Raw genomic sequence first — 17,085 nt, forward strand, 5'->3', positions numbered from 1 at the left:
CGGGACCTCCTGGCTCAAGCAGTCCTGCCTTGACCTCCAAAGTACCGGGATTACAGGCATGTTGCAGTGTATGAGAATTCCCGTTGTGGCCAGGAGCAGAGGCTCATGCCTGTAATTCCAACACTTTAGAAGTTGTGACCAAAGACAGAGGTGCCCACTCTTAACAGGCAGATAAAGAGGAATCTTGGAAAGAATGCAAGGGCTTAACAAAAGGGCTTTGAGTGAACTGTACACCAACCAGCAATTTTGCTTTGCTAGATAAAAATAAAATCTAAAGAATATTTGCAAACTTTTACCTTGAAAACACTTAGAATATAAACAATAACCAGGTTGGGAAGAAGGTTCCTTCTTGCTAGGTGTGTACTTGCTCTGTTGCTTACTGTCCTGGAATTGTGTACTGGAGGCTTATTTGCAAGAATTTCCCTTAAGCAATTCTGACAAAAGTTTGTTGTTATCTTTCATATTCTATCACCCATCACCTTGAGGCTTTGCTTGCTATGGTTTTCAGTAACTTAGAGTAATTTCCATTTATTGGGTACCAATCTGTCATAAGAAAATATGTTTGTTTTTGTTATACTTTAAGTTTTGGGATACATGTGCAGAACATGCAGGTTTTCTTTAGGCTTTCTCATCCTATTTTTGCAATGTCTAATCTGCTGTTAATCACATCCAATAGAATGTTTGTTTCAGATATTTTTTTGCAACCATGACAGATGAAACAAATATTGTTTTAATAAAATCTCTAGGCATTTCATTTGGCTCCTTTTTAAATATCTTCCACTCTCCTTTCATTATGTTTTCCTATCAATACTTCAGTATGATTATCATGTCTGTTTTAATGTCCCTGGTGGCTGGTTCAGCGCCTGTCATTTCTCATTCTGTTTCTACTGACTAATATTTTCTGGGTTATGTGTCACATTTTCCTGCTTTTTATAATGCGGTATCTGGTAAATTTTGATTAGATGCCCAATAGTGTGAATATTATGTTGTGGACTGTCTGAATTTTGTCTTTCTTTAAATTGTTGCAAGTGTGGCAAGGAGTTAAGTTATTGGTAAAACAGTTTTATCTTTCAGTCTGTTTTTAAGTGTTGTTAGAATGGCATTCAAATACTTTGAATAAAAGGATAGGGCAGCACTGCTGCCAAGGTGTGGCCCCACTGAGCTCTCTACTGAATAACTGATCACTGAGCACGTTCTACTTAGGGTGATTAGAACTCAAATATCTTCCTGCTTTGGGAGTTCTGAGACTTGTTCAGCTCCCTAGTTGCTTCCTGTCCTCATGGAGTTTCACCCTGTTTCCCTTGCCCCCAGCCAGTACTCATCAATGACTCAAGGACATCCATATGCAGATTTTTTTCTTTTTAGATAGTCTGGCTCTGTCACCCGGGCTGGAGGGCAGTGGCACAATTTTGGCTCACTGCAACCTCTGCCTCCTGGGTTCAAGAGATTATCCTGCCTTAGTCTCCGAAGTAACTCGGATTACAGGTACCTGACACCATGCCTGGATAATTTCTGTATTTTTAGAAAAGATAGGGTTTCACCATGTTGGCCAGGCTGGTCTCAAACCTCTGGCTTTGTCAAGTGATCCACCTGCCTCGGCCTCCCAAAGCAATGGGATTACAGGTGTAAGCCACCTCACCCAGCCCATAGCAGATTGCTGGAAATATTTTTTCTGCACAGGTCCCACCTCTCTAGAACTCTGTCCTATAACTTGTAGCTGTCTCAGCCTCCCTATATCCTGATTTCTGTCTCTTAAATTCAGAGAGTCCACTGGGGGCTATTTGGGTCCCCTGTTCCTGGGCTCCCAGTTGGGGAACTGCCTTCAGCCCAAAACCTTATCATAAATTCACCTAATTTCTTTCCTTTTTCTCCGTGATTGCCTACTATTAAATGTCTTAAAACAATTGTCGCATATATTTGTCCAGTTTTTCTAGTTGTTTATAATGGGAGGATAAGTCATTCTATTATGGATGCAAACATAATAACTATTCATTATTTAATAAATAAGTAAAAAGTATATACACTTGTAACTATTTTAAAGTCCTTATATACAAATCCCATTATCTTTATCATTTCTGAGGCTGTTTTTTTTGGATATTTCTTTCTCTTGGTTATGAGTCACATTTTTTTGCTCTGTCATGTCTAGTAATTTTTAACTGGACACTAGATATTACGGATGCTACGTTGTTGAGTAGGATTTTTTGGTCTTCTTTAAAGAATGTCAGGTATTGTTCTGGTATGCAGCTTCATCCTTTTCAAGGTTTGTTTAAGGCTTGCTTCATCTTATTCTTAAGGTGTTGCATTTCTGGGTTTTCTGCTGAATTACCTAGGTATTCAACAAGGTTTCTTCACTCTGGCTGATGGGAACTGGATTGTCTCTAAGTCCTGTGAGAGCTTGGTTCACTTTATAAGCTTATAGTTTGCCACAAATTTCTCTTTTCTCAGATTCCTGGAGTCTTACCTTATGCTGTGGCACTTAGTGTTCCGACAAACACTCAAGGGACCCTGTGGAGGACAGAATAATGATTTCTGTAAGATGTTTACATCTTAATCCCAAGAACTTGTGAATATATTACTTTACATGGCAAAAGAAACTTTGCAGAAGTGATTGAGAATCTTAAAATGGCCAGGTGTAGTGGCTCACGCCTGTAATCCCAGCTATTTGGGAGGCCAAGGTGAGTGGATCATTTGAGGTCAGGATTTCAAAGCCAGCCTGACCAACATGGTGAACCCCTGTCTGTACTAAAAACACAAAAATTAGCCAGGTGTGATGGCACGTGCATGTAATCCCAGCTACTTGGGAGGCTGAGGCAGAATTGCTTGAACCTAGGAAGTGGAGATTGCACTGAGCCGAGATCATGCCACTGCACTCCAGTCTAGGTGACAGAGCAAGATTCCATCCAAAAAAAAAAAAAAGAATATTAAAATAGAGAGATGATCTTAGATTATCTGGGTGGGCTCAATGTAATCACAAGCATCCTTATGAGAGGAGACAAGAAGGTCAATGCTAGAGAAAGCAATGTGATGACAGAAATAGAGGTTTTAGTGATGCAGAAATGAGCCAAGGAATGCCAGCAGCCACTAGAAGCTGAAGAGGCAAGGAATAAATGAATTCCCAAAGCCTCCAGAAGGAACCAGTCCTGCTGACGCTTTTACTTTAGTCCATGGAGGTTGGACTTCTGACTTCCAGAACTATGACATAATAAACTTACGTTGTCATTGAGTTTGTGGTGATTTGACACAGCAGCAATAGGAAACAAGTACAAATCCCCTATGCACATTTCTGGAGCCTTTTCTCTGCATGCTGCCTTCTCTCCCACACTCCTCCCTGTCTATTTCAGTCCCCTCTGCTTTCCTGGCCTTGGTTTTCTTTCTCCCAAGCACAATGAGGTCACTGTGCTCTGCTTGTGTGCCCTCTTCTGTCCTGCAGTCTAGAAAGTGCCTCTGCCTCCGGGCAGAAGGCTGGGGTCGATGTAGGGCTTGTTTCACTTACTTCCCCCTTTTCAGAGACCACAGTCCTCTGATGGCTATGATACAATGTCTGAACACAGTCCTTCCATATTACGTTTCATTTTTTAAGTTGTTTATAGCAGGAGGGCTTATCTAATAATAGTTACTTTGTCACGGCCAGAAGTAGAATTCTGTTCATTTTTTGTATCTAAAAGTTCTGTTGAGTTCTTTTTGAAACTTCTTGGGAATTAAATCTCTTGTTCTTTATTGACTTTTTGGATTCCATCTTTCATTTATTTAAGCATTGACAGTTATTTAGTATTCTGTATCTAAGTCCAGTATATGAAATCCCCAGGTAACTAAATCTGCAGTCATTCTTTCTGCTGGTTCTCACTCATCGTGTGTTTGTTTTCTTGCCGAGTGAGATGGTTTCTGATTGTGAACTTTTACCTGATGGAAGTTAATCTGTGGGAACTCAGGGCCTAAATTGGGATAGCTATTCCCCATAGATCATTTGTAGTTTGCTTATTCCAGGAGTCAAAATGGCTGCTTCTCACCGAAGATGACCTTAGCTTTAGCTAAAGGAATCCTAGCTTAATGCCAAGTTTGGGGTTCGATGTCCCAGTCTAGCAGATGGCCCTGGGCTTAGTCTCTATGTTCTAGCTCTAGGACAGGCATCGGTCCATGAAATGTCTACTTGATCATTGGTTTACTGGGACCATTCACACTTAGTTTCTTGTACTTAGTTCCTTACTTACTTTGCCACCAATACTTACTGACCTCCCTTACTTTTTGAGCCAAGAAATATTTACAAAATACATTTGTTTATTGTAGTGGAGAGTACTTCAGAGTACCTAGTTTGTTGTACTGCTGGAAGTATAAAAGTGGTACCTTTGTATTTTCTTCTAATAATTTAGTCTGTTTTGATGTTTTTAAAATATGCATGGAATTTCCTTTGGGGTATGTCATTAGGTAGAAATTAACCTTATAAAAATAGTGGATTGTCAAATGTCCTAAATTCTCTTATTTTATGGTTAACTCATTCTCCACAGATTTGAAATTTCCTTTATCATAGTCTAAATTTCTTTCTCTTTTTTCCTATATTCTATTGCTTTACTGATGTTCGCCTCTTATGTCAATATCACTCTGCATTTGTTTTATCTATATTTTTATATCAATTTTTCATAATTTCCCTGAATATTCCTATGTGTCTTGTCTTTTCTGTAATCCTTATAAACAGTTTCCTTTCAAATACATCCTGTAGTAGCAAACCTATAGCAATTATTGATGTATAGATATAAAATATTACATGTCATGTATTCCATTTGCTAATAATCCTATTCTGCCTTCCTTTCCCTATTATAAATTTTGGGCTCTAGGCTTTCCTAACTGCTGATACAAAAAGTCTCTATAATATAAGAGAAAATATTCCTTCTTCCCTTGTAGCTGTAGAGAAAGGCAGATAGTATCCTGCATGATAAAACTGTTCCTGTATATGTTCTGTTTAACTAGGTAATCTGAAAAGCTACTAGAACTTAGATACTTTTGCCATATCCTGTGAAAGTGTTCCTTAACCTCTAGGAAGTTGACAATTTCTGATTGGTTGATTTAATTAATAGCATATTGTTCTGGAAAAAATATTTAAATGGACATTTGTATTTTTCAAAAAGTATAAATACCAGAATACAAAAAGGGTCATGGACACTTCTTCCTTCTCTTCCATACGTGAAGTAAGAATAAAAAATTCTTCTAGATTTCTTATTTAATCAAAGATTTACAGTCTTGCATCATTGAAATGAACAACTGAGGCTGTGATGTGATTTGGATAAACTGAGCTGAAAGTAGTGCAGTAAGGATAGTATAAGCCAATGTATGAGGCAATGAAAGGAAAGTTTTACCACCATTGATTATCAGTCAGGAGCCTCACCTGCCACTGCCACGTGTCTCTAACCAGCAGAGAACACTGTTAAAACTCTACCTTGCTGAGAAAAATCTGATATTAGGGCTAGAGGAGGTTAAACTGCCATGATGGAGAGATCCCAAACATGAAGTAGCTAGAACAGGAGTCAGCGAGGAGCTCTGCTCCACAATGCAAGAGCCCAGGTTCTTTTCATCTTGTCTTTCTTCCCTTCCAGAGTGTATTATATTCTTTTTGATGGAAACTGGGTTGTAACCAGCAGGAATGAGGAAGAGAAAATAGAGGAGACACAGTCTTGTTTTAGGGTGTTAAATACAAGTGGCAGACATCACAACTGGTGCATTTCACTGAAGACCAAGTCACATGGCCATATCTAACTGCAAAGGATGCTGGGAAATAGTGTAGTTGGCTAGTCATGTGACAGGCTATACTTTTAGTTGTATGGGATAAGGATAGAATGGATAGTGAAGAATAGATAGCAGTTTCTGTTACTCTTTTTCATTGTTTGAATATGAGATATTTTTTCTTAAGTCCAAACTCATATGAATTAAGAACTGAAATTCCAAGAGAATTCAAAGACCCTAGTAGAGACTCCAGCCTTTCTAGTAATGAATATTATGCTTCCCAAAGTTGTTAATTCCCCCAAGGATTAGTACTATGTATATACTCCGTGGATGATGAAGGAGAATAATTTCCTTCAGAGAGTATCTTTGAATCAGAGTTGTTAGAAAATAAAGGTTGTAAGATATGCAAATTAAACAGCTTCTATCTTGTTTAAATACAAGAAATTAGTAAGTGCTTGTAAAAACCTAAGACAAGTAATCTCAAAGACTGCTTTATGGGTGTAGGGAGAAATTAAGTAAAAATGAAACCAAAACTGATAATGTTTTACATATAACCTTTTAAGGAAGATCCTCTCTAGACCAGGAGAAAAGGTAATAATTGTCAGAGAAAAATGGTATCTTAAAACTTCACAGTCTTTGAAAAGAGAGCCAAGTCATTAATTATACTTATTATCCTTCAGAAATATATTACATAGGTTCATTAAATTAGTCATTAGTTCTTCTATCCCTTGGTCCGCTGAACCAGAAGAGAGAATTGCTCAGTTGTTATTGTTGCCTTATGTTAAAATAGAAACAGCAAGGAAAAAAGGAAGGGAGGTTTCGGAAGCACCAATAAGCGGGGAAAAGCTGTTTACTGGTTAACAACCAAACTGATTTGGGTAGAACAGTGGCTGCTGAAACAAGATAAGCTGGAGGCATTAAAGAAACTTGCTCAAGAGCAACTGCAAAAGGGGCATATAGAACCTACCTTTTCTCCGTGGAATTTACCTGTGTATGTCATTAAAAATAAACCAGGAAAACGGAGGATGTTAACAGACTTAAGAGCAGTAAAGGCAGTCACTCAGCCTATGGGAGCTTTACAGCCTGGACTCCCTTCTCCTACCATGATTCCAAGAAACTGGCCTCTTATAGTAGTAGATCTTAAAGACTGTTTTTTTACTATTCCTCTGGCCACCCAGGATTATGAAAAATTTGCTTTTGCTGTCCTAGCAATTAATAACATAGAACCAGCTAAGAGATATCATTGAAAGGTCTTACTGCAGGTCATGTTAAACAGCCCTACAATTTGTCAGACCTTTGTCGCAAAAGCATCCAACCAGTTAGGGACCATTTTAAAAATTGCTATATCATACATTATATGGACAACATTTTTTATGCCACAGAAATGCAAGAAGAACTGTTACAATGTTATAAGTTATTACAACATTCAGTGAGAAAGGCCGGCTTAATTATCACCCCAGATAAAATCCAGCTGTAATCCCAGCTACTTGGGAGGCTGAGGAGGATAATTGCTTCAACCTGGGAGGCAAAGGTTGCAGTGAGCTGAGATCGTGCCAATGCACTCCAGCCTTGGCAACAGGGTGAGACTCTGTCTCAAAAACATAACACAAAACAAAATATACAAATTGCCAAAACAGATCCAAGGAGATACTAAAAATCTTAATATTCCTTTATCTTTTAAATAAATTGAATCCATAATTAACCTCGTATGTCCTCAAAACATAAACAAATTCCTCTGTGCCCAGATGGCTTCTCTGGTGAATTCTAACATTTAATAAAGAACTAATACCAATCTCATAAAACACTTTCATAAAATAGAGAGTGGAACACAGGTCAACTCATTTTATGAAGCTACTGTCTCTCTGTTACCAAAATCAAATACAGACAATACCAAAACAGAAAATGAAAATAAATGCGAAAAAGCCTTAACATATGTTAGCAAACTAAACCCAGCAATATATAAAAAGGATAAGACATCTTGACAAATTAAAGTCATACAAAGTTAGTTTAAATCTTAAATTCTAACAGATGAAATCAATGTAATTTATTTTATTTATAGAAGAAAAAAATTATTATCATCCTAATGCATTGATGAAGAGTATTTGACAAAATTCAACTCCTATTCTCCATGAAAACTCAGAAAACTAGGAATAAAAGGGAACTTCTTCATCCTGCTAAGGGATAGCACAAAAAACCTACAGCTAACATCACACAAAATGGTTAAAAATTGAATGCTTTTCCTTTAAAATCAGGAAAAGGGCTTCTATTGAACATTTTTTGGAGGCTCCAGCAAGTGAAATAAGTCATGCATATAGATTGGTAAGTAAGAAGTAAAATTTTTTTTATTGAAAAGCAACATGATTGTGTACATTAAAAAAAAAATAAGGTATTTGAGTGAACAAGTGACCTTAACAAGGTCACAGAATACAAGATCAATGGCAACAATAAACTGAAAAATACAATTTTAAAAAGAGTCTCATTCAGGCTGGGAGTAGTAGCTCACGCCTGTGATTCCAGCACTTTGGGAGGCTGAGGTGGGTGGATCATGAGGTCAGGAGTTGGAGACCAGCCTGGCCAACATGTTGAAACCCTGTCTCTACTAAAAATACAAAAATTAGCTAGGAATGATGGTAGGCCTCTGTGAACCCAGCTACTCAGGAGGCTGAGGCAGAACTGCTTGAACCCAAGAGGCAGAGGTTGCAATAAACCGAGATCATGCCACTGCACTCAAGCCTGGGCAACAGAGCAAGACTTTATCTCAAAAAAAATGTCCCATTCACAATAATATCAAAAACATGAAATATTAGGGATAAGCATAACAAAATAAGTGTAAGTTCTGTGCACTAAAAGCCTCAAAACACTGCTGAGAGAGATGAAAGAAGACCAAAAATAAATGGAGCACTATGCCATGTTAATGAATTAGAGGCTTGAAAATTTTAAGATGTCGGTTCTCCTCTTACTTCAGCCAATAGATGAAAAAAGATGCAAAGAAGACACATTTGCTTTTTATCCACATATCACTTCCAGTCACTATGCTGAGCAGAGTCAATGTGAGCAGAGCTGAGAATAGCAGTTTTCTGTCAGGACAGCCACTTCTCAGCAAAAATGACACGATAAAAGTATAAATCTTTTTTTATTTGTTTTGTTTTTTGTTTCATGTGTTTTTGAGAGTCACCCAGGCTGGAGTGCAGTGGCACGATCTCAGCTCATAGCAACCTCCCATTCCCTGGTTCAAGAGATTCTTCTGCTTCAGCCTCCCAAGTAGCTGGGATTGCAGGCACCCGCCACCACACCTTTGTTATTAAGTTAACTGTGTGTATTAGTCCATTCTCACACTACCATAAGGACATATACCCAAGACTAGGTAAATTATTTTAAAAAGAGGTTAATTTGACTGACAGTTCAGCATAGCTGGGGAGGCCTCAGAAGACTTACAGTAATAATGAAAGAGGAAACAAACATGCCCTTTTTCATATGGTGGCAGGAAGAGAAAATGTGGTAAGCAAAAGGGAGAAAAGCTCCTTATAAAACCATCAAATCCTCTAAGCACGTTGGCTCACACCTGTAATCCCAGCACTCTTGGAGGCGGAGGTGGGTGGATCATGAGGTAAGGAGTTCAAGACCAGCCTGGCCAACATGGTGAAACCTGTCTCTACTAAAGATACAATAAACTAGCCAGGTTTGGTGGCATGCCTGTAAATCCCAGCTACTCAGGAGGCTGAGGCAGGAGAATTGCTTGAGCCTGGGAGGCAGAGATTGCATTAAGCTGAAATCATTCCATTTTACTCCAGCCTGGGTGACAGGGAGAGACTGTCAAAATAAAATAAAATAACCATCAGATCTTATGTGAACTCACTCACTATCATGAGAACAGAATGAGGGTAATTGCCCACCTCCTGCAAGGTGTTGCCCACTTCATCCTGGGCAACAGAGCAAAGCTTTGTCTGAAAAAAAAGCTAGAATAAGCCTATTATTTTATTAAAATTTGTGATCTAAATGTACATTATTCATTGAGTGGTCTAAAGTTTCTGAAAGTTTTGAAAACACTAATATGAAAATACTTTTTCAGCCTGGCACAGTGGCTCACACCTGTAATCCCAGAATTTTGGGAGGCCAAAGTGGGTGGACCACGAGGTCAGGAGTTCAAGACCAGCCTGTCCAACATGGTGAAACCTCATCTCTACTAAACATACAAAAATAAGCCAGGTTTGGTGGTGTGCACCTGTAATCCCAGCTACTCAGGAGGCTGAGGCAGGAGAATCGCTTGAACCCAGGAGGCGGAGGTTACAGTGAGCCAAGATGGTGCCACTGCACTGCAGCCTGAGTGACAGAGTGATACTCCATCTCAGAAAAAAAAGAAAAAGAAAATAAGGCTTTTTCCAACAGAATGAATAAACAATATTGTTTTCTCAGTGACTAAAATGAAACAAATTAGAATTACTAACCAGTCACTTACAATGTGGTTTTAAATATTATTTAATGACCACATGTATAGTTTCTTTGAAGTCATTTTAACAGCTTATTTCTATTGCTTCTCCACTTCTGTTAGAAAAAAATTAAAATTTATGTTACTAAAAGCCTACGAATTTTATTCTAATCTTAGTGATCACCTTAAAAGACCTTGTATTGTTACTATCATAGAAAACACTATTAACTAGTTAGAAGAGAAATAACCGCTTTGCAGTAAACCAAATGGGGTAATTGTTGCTCAAAATTATAAGCAATTACAATATTAATACCATCATCTAGATAGAACTTACAGATATCTGGATATTCAATTTGTTTTATAATAATTTAGAAACTGTAAAGTCCTATAAACTATAAATAACTAAAAATGTATCAATGCATTTTCCCCAATTTTCCTGTGCTGTTTTGTTATTTAACTTGTCAGTAATAGCAATAGAAACTCTGATATTTACCAGCATATTCTGGGTCCAGCAGAGTATGGGAGGAGCCAATATACTTTAGGGATTTTACTTTCAGCCTTGGGGACCTTTTGTTTCTGGTGCTGATGGCGATGTAATGGAAGACACTAAAAATCAGGTGTTGCTACCTGTCACATGATTGGTCACTCTGTGAACACAATAAACGTATTTGCATCACAGACAACTGAGTAAATGTTTTAATCCAAAAACTACCATAATCTCCAAAATTTTCCCAGAGAAAATGACCAAAATGTTGACTACAATTAGATGAGAAAGAGTGAAAAATTTAGACTAACCTCACCCACTTAAAAAAAAAATCATAAAATAATAGAAAAAATTTCTCAAGATTGTACCATTAATATGAAAAAAGTATTATTGTAAATTTTAAATCCACAGAGCTAATTTTATTTTAAACCTTTTAACATTCACACTCAAAAATATAAAATTCTGCATGAAAAATGTGTTATAAATACATTAAAATTGCATTTAATAATTATCCCTCAATATTAACTCTCAAATAAATTTAATTTTGAAGATACATTTTCTAACTAATTTTGTATATGGTACACTTTGTCTTAGAATCAAATAAAATATTTTTTTACAAAGACGAACAGTGCTGTCTGATTTAGTCTTCTCACCTGTGGACCTGAGGTAAGAGGTATGCCTCTTACCTCAGTTAACTGATCTGGAAGTTACATTGAGAAGCTATAAATAAGTTCAAACTCCCAAGTTTAAGACAGTTATTCACCATATTAAAAAACTCCAAACTTCTCATCAGAACCTACAAAGTACTGTGTGAAATGGTGTGGCACAGAGAAAATAGTGAGAAAACTATAGCCATAACACAGAAAAAAGGGGAAGGGCTGTGATGGATACATCAATGGGATAAACATAAAAAGACACAAAAGATAATCAGAAAATTTAAAAAGCAGAATTTTTATTTAAATTCAGAGAGGCCATTTTGCAGCTTGGGAATAGATGTTCTCTTCACATGCTGAATCAATGTTATTTTTTCACCACAAATATTTTCCATTTGTGACTGAGAGTTACAAAGAAACTCAAGCAGGAATAATTATGGCTAATTGTGAAGCATCTAGTACACAGATAGCCCTATCTTATACAAATATAAGATATCTTTACACTGCTATAAAGATACTACCCAAGACTGAATAGTTTATGATGAAAAGAAGTTTAATTGAGTCACAGTTCCAAATGGCTGGGGAGGCCTCAAGAACCTTACAGTAATGACAGATGGTAAAGGAAAAGCAGGTATGCCCTTCATGAGGTGGCAGGAGAGAGGGAGAGCACAAAAAATTAACACTTATAAAACCATCCGATCTCATAAGAACTCACTCACTATCATGAGAACACCCTGGGTATCATTCTGCTCCTGGCCCCTTCCAAATCTCAGGCCCTTTTTATATTTCAAAACCAAACATGCTTTCCCAACAGTCACCGAAAGTCTTAACTCATTTTGGCATTAACACAAAAGTCTAAGTCCAAACTCTCATCTGTGACAAGGCAAGTTCCTGCTACCTATAAGCCTGTATATCAAAAGCAAGTTATTTCCAAGATAAAATGGGAACATAGGCATTAGATAAATTCTTCCATTTCAAATGGGAGAAATTGGCCAAAACCAAGGAGCTACAGACCTCATGCAAGTTTGAATTCCAGCTGGGCAGTCATTAAATCTTAAAGCCCTGAGATGATTTCATTTGATCCCACATCTCACATCTGGGGCATGCTGATGCAAGGGGGGCCTAATGGCCTTGGGCAGCACCTTCATGGATTGGAATTGAGTGCCTGTGGCTTTTTCAGGTGCACAGTGCAGCTCATGGTGGATCTGCCATTCTGGGGTCTGGAGTATAGTTGCCTTCTCACAACTCAAGTAGGCAGCTCCAGTGGGCATTCTGCATGAGGGCTCCAACCTTACATTTCTCTTCTGTATTGCCCTAGCACAGCTTCTCTGTGAGGGCTCTGCCACTGTAGAGAACATCCAGGCATTTTTATGCATCCTCTGAAATCTAGGCAGAGTTTCCTAGAGCTCAACTCTCGTCTTAACATGCACCTGCATGCCCAACACCATGTGGAAGCCACCAAGGCTTGAAGATTGCATTTTCTGAAGAAATGCTCCAAGCTCTACCTTGGCCTCTTTTAGCCACGATGGATTTGGAACAGCTGGGATGCAGGGCACCAAGTCCCGAGGCATCATAGAGCAGTGGGGCCCTGGGCCTCAACCATGAAACCATTGTTTCCTCCTAAGGCTCCTGGCCTGTGATGGAAGGACCTCAGATCTTTGACATGATGTGAAGACATTTTCCCCATTGTCTTGGCTATTAACATTCAACTCCTCTTTACTTCCTCAAATTTCTGCAGTGGCTTGAATTTCTTTCCAAAAAAGTGGGGTTTTATTTTCTACCTCATGATCAGGCTGCAAATTTTCAAAACTTTTATATTCTGTTTCCATTTTAAACATAAGTTTCTCATCTCCATCTGAGACCACCTAAACCTGGACTTTATCATCCATACCACTATTAGCATTTGGTCAAAAGCATTCAACAAGTGTCTAGAACATTCCAAACTTTCCCACATTCTCTCTTTTTCTGAGCGCTCTAAACTGTTCCAACGTCTGCCTGTTACCCAATTCCAAAGTCACTTCCACATCTTCAATTATCTTTGTATCAGTGTCCCAAACACCCAGTATTAATTTTCTTTATTAGTCTGTTTTCACACTACTGTAAAGGTACTACCAGAGAAAGGGTAATTTATATAGAAATGAGGTTTAATTTACTCACAATTCTGCATGGCTGAGGAGGTCTCAGGAAACCTACAATTACAATGGAAGGCAAAGGAGAAGCAAGTACCTTCTTCACCAGGCAGCAGGAGAGGAGGAGAGCAGAAAAAAACTGCCACTTATAAAACCATCAGCTCTTTTGAGAGGTCACTTACTATCATGAGAACAGCATGGGGGAAAATTACCCCCATGTTCCAATCACCTCCCACCAAGTCCCTCCCTTGGCATGTGGGATTACAGTTCGAGAAAAGATTTGGGTGTGATAAGATTTTACAGTAACAAATCAACAAGGCACAGATTATAAATTTTTTTTTCAGGGCCAGGTGTGGTGGCTCACTCCTGTAATCCCAGCACTTTGAGAGGTGGAGGTGGGGTCAAGAGATCGAGACCATCCTGGCCAACATGGTGAAACCCTGTCTCTACTAAAAAATACAAAAATTAGCTGGGCATGGTGGTGCAGGCCTGTAGTCCCAGCTACTTGGAAGGCTGAGGCAGGAGCATTGCTTGAACCTGGGAGGCGGAGGTTGCAGTAAGCTGAGCTCGCACCACTGCACTCTAGCTTGGCGCCTGGCAACAGAGCAAGACTTTGTCTAAAAAAAAAAAAATTTTTTTTCAGAATCTTTGAGGTTTCCAGATTTCTAGTTAATTATCCACCTTATTAAAATGATAGTTTTGTTTCAACATTGTTCTTCTGAAAATGCATAAAAACTCACACACAAACACACTCAACAATGCATGCTACATGACTTTCTTACACTTAAGGTGTATCTGTTTTTTTTTTTGAGATGGTATCTCACTCTGTCACCCAGGCTGGAGTGCAGTGGTGCCATCTCAGCTCACTGCAACCTTCACCTCCTGGGTTCAAGCGATTCTCCTGCCTCAGCCTCCCTAGTAGCTGGAACTACAGGCACACACCACCATGCCCAGCTAGTTTTTTGTATTTTTAGTAGAGACCCATGGTGTTTCATCATGTTCTCAAGGCTGGTCTTGATTCCCTGACCTCAAATAATCTGCCCACGTTGGCCTCCCAAAGTGCTGGGATTACAGGAATGCACCACTGTGCCCGGCTGGTATATATTTAGAGTAATATATTTGTATATGTAACTCTATGTAAATCAAAAAACTAAAAGTCTGTTTTTGTCAGCAGAGAGGCCACATGTACAAAATATATATAAAGCAAATTTTTAAAAATATTTAATCAAGACTCAGAAATGTATGGATGTTAATTATACTCATATAACTTTTATGACCGTAAAAATGACCCTGTAGTTAATAATAATTCAATTGCAAATATTAAAATAACTAAAAGTATATAATGGGAATGTTTGTAATACAAAAGATAAATACATGCTCCAGGTGATGAATACCTCATTTACTCTGCTTTGATAATTAAATAGTGTATGCCTGTTAAAATAGCTCATAAATGCATAAGTGTTTTTGCACACTACCCACAAAATTTTTTTTAAAAATTAAGGTAAAAAAGAATACAAATTTGACCTATGGGAACAAATTCAACTTATTTGCTGTTTAGAACCACTGGCAGGCTAGGTGTGGTTGCTCATGCCTGTAATCTCAGCACTTTTGGAGGCTGAGGCAGGCAGATCACCTGAGGTCAAAAGTTTGAGACCAGCTGGGCCAACATGGTGAAACGCTGTCTCTACTAAAAATGCAAAAATTAGCTGGGCATTGTGGTGGGCACTGGTAGTCCCAGGTACTCAGGAGGCAAGAGAATTGCTTGAACCCAGGAGGCAGAGGTTGCAGTGAGCTGAGATTGTGCCGTTGCACTCCAGCCTGGGCAACAAGAGAGAAACTCCATCTCAAAAAACAAAAACCAAAACAAAAAAACCCGGCAAAAAAGAGATTACTAGAGATACCATTCTCCTACATTAACAAATATATTGTTACCATCTTTTACTTAGAACCTTCAGTAAGATGGGACACGTTAAAGTTGATGGCGGATTAACACTTCTTTCAAAGCACAATAGTTTTAACACATTAAAAACAATTTTGTTTAATGAAAAAATTAAGTTCACACATAATCTTTAAAATTTTTAAAAATTTATTGTATTTTATAACATAAAGGTACAATTGATTAAATAATTTACTAACATTCAAAAGTTTTCCTCTCGATAGAATTCAGAATTTTACTCTGAACACCCACCTGATACATCACCAAAACAATGTTATAAGTCAACCACAAATAGCCTCTCCATTTAGATTTTCATTATGCATCTTACAACTCAATGTCCTTACTCTTCCATAGAAAAGTTTATGAATAATGGGCACCTAATACATAACAGTCTCTCATATCTCTGATGCAACAATTGATCAAATACTTTCACATAAACAATGAGAAGAAAGAATCAACATGAAGTTACTTGAGAGTTGAGTTACATTATTATTTGCTTTTCAGAAAATCTACTTTTTAATAGAAAAAGAAGCATACCTAGAATGCAATTATAAATCTTCAGAAAAATCTACTTCCTGATATCCTCACCAGAAGCAGATGCTGGCATATACTTCTTGTAAGGTCTACTGAACTGAACCAAATAAATAGATTTTTTTTATAAATTACCCAATCTCAGGTAATTTTTTATAGCAATGCAAAATGAATTCATATACAATATGTTCTTCATGTTTTCTGTTTTTTAAAATTGTTTTTTATTTGAATTTTTTATTATTTTTAAAAATGAGGTCTTAATGTTTATAATTTTATGTTGCTACTTTATTTCTTGCTTCATTTTTGTCAATATTTGCTTTATATATTTTGAAGCCCTGATGTTATACATACATATATTTTAAACAAATACTTAGACTAAAAAAAACTAATGAAACTCTTAGAAAAAAAATATAGTGGAAAGACATGATATTGGTCTTGGCACCATTTTCTTAAGCCATCAAATGCGTAAGCAACGAAAAGAACAGACAAATTTAACTGGACTAAACTTCAAAATTTCTGCAAATAAAACACATAATAAAGTGACAGTGCCCTCCTAGAAATGGGTGACAATATTTGAAAATCACATGTGATAAGAATTAATATTCAGAATATAAAAACAACTCCTAGAACTAGACAACAATAATTGAATTACTTGATTTAGAAATAGACAAATGAGCCAAGTGTGGTGGCTCACACTTGTAATCCCAGAACTTTGGGAGGTCAAGATGGGCAGATCACCTGAGCTCAGGAGTTTGAGACCAGCTTGACCAAGATGGCGAAACCCCATTTCTACTAAAAATACAAACTTAGCTGGGCATGGTGGCATATCCCTGTAATCCCAGCTACTCAGGTGGCTGAGGCAGGAGAATCGTTTGAATCCAGGAGACAGAGATTGCCATGAGCCAAGATCATGCTGTTGCACTCCATGCTGGGCAACAAGAGCAAAACTCCATCTCAAAAAAAGAAAAAAAAAGACATGATTAAACTAAATTTTAATTAAAAGATATACAAATGGGAAGAAGCGTTTGAAAAGCTGCACAAAGGCCGGGCGCGGTGGCTTAAGCCTGTAATCCCAGCACTTTGGAAGGCCGAGGCGGGTGGATCACGAGGTCAAGAGATCGAGACCATCCTGGTCAACATGGTGAAACCCCGTCTCTACTAAAAATACAAAAATTAGCTGGGCACGGTGGCGCGTGCCTGTAATCCCAGCTACT

The 17,085-nt window shown here is 37.9% G+C and overlaps 1 protein-coding gene across 1 annotated transcript in view; it reads left to right on the top strand.

The window, feature by feature from the left end:
- LOC105725070 (zinc finger protein 679) overlaps positions 1-17,085 on the top strand; it is a 185,074-nt gene that overhangs the window by 120,881 nt on the left and 47,108 nt on the right. The gene's annotated exons all lie outside the window — the stretch shown is intronic.

This window comes from Aotus nancymaae, unplaced genomic scaffold (genome assembly GCF_030222135.1).
Source record: "Aotus nancymaae isolate 86718 unplaced genomic scaffold, 86718_ANA_hifiasm-v0.15.2.pri h1tg000041l, whole genome shotgun sequence".
In the NCBI taxonomy this organism is placed as follows: Eukaryota; Metazoa; Chordata; class Mammalia; order Primates; family Aotidae; genus Aotus; species Aotus nancymaae.